The sequence below is a fragment of the Penaeus monodon genome, chromosome 32, assembly GCF_015228065.2.
Source record: "Penaeus monodon isolate SGIC_2016 chromosome 32, NSTDA_Pmon_1, whole genome shotgun sequence".
NCBI classification, from domain to species: domain Eukaryota; kingdom Metazoa; phylum Arthropoda; class Malacostraca; order Decapoda; family Penaeidae; genus Penaeus; species Penaeus monodon.
Genome location: NC_051417.1, coordinates 22,501,307 through 22,501,943, shown reverse-complemented (window position 1 = coordinate 22,501,943; position 637 = coordinate 22,501,307). Strand labels below are relative to the sequence as shown.

At 33.0% G+C, this 637-nt stretch overlaps 1 pseudogene; it reads right to left on the bottom strand.

The window, feature by feature from the left end:
- Nucleotides 1-547, bottom strand: part of LOC119593604 — a 2,092-nt pseudogene extending 1,545 nt beyond the window's left edge.
- Nucleotides 548-637: the final 90 nt, after the last annotated feature.

Here is a 637-nt window from a genome sequence, read left to right as displayed (position 1 = left end):
GGTATTAGAAACATTGAAATCATTGTCCAAAAAGTTTTTACAAATAATTCCTCTATCTAACCAAAAGGAAAAAAAAGGAACAATGTCCTCACCACTTTAAAAGAGTTTGACCATTCCACCAGATCGCAGCCCATAGTGCACGGCTCCTAACTCATTTTTCAGTCCAGCAAAATAGGAAAGAAGAAAGGGGAATGCTTCTCGATTGTCACCTAATACGGAGATATGCACCACCCGGTTCATAAGGTTGCAGCCTAGAAATACAAACCCTTTCAATAACTTTAGTACTCCCATCATACCCATAAAAACTAATAAAAACTTCAATGCCTATAAGTATTAAATTTTCTATTATTATGCATTTTCTGTTATAAAAAATCACAATGAAATTCTAGAAATAAAAAAAATTCCATTCTATATAAATACAACAGTACCCATAGCCCTTTATAAAAGAAAAAGAGAACTTACTTCTCTTGTAAACCAGATATACTTCAACACTCCACTGGTTCCACCTTTCACTCGAATTAAAGAAATGAAAATCTGGCTCCGCCATTTCTCCTGTAACCTCTTTTTCTGGTAATAATGTAATAAAAAAAAACATTATCTAAAACAATTTTTTATTCTGAGATACAGGAGCTTGAAC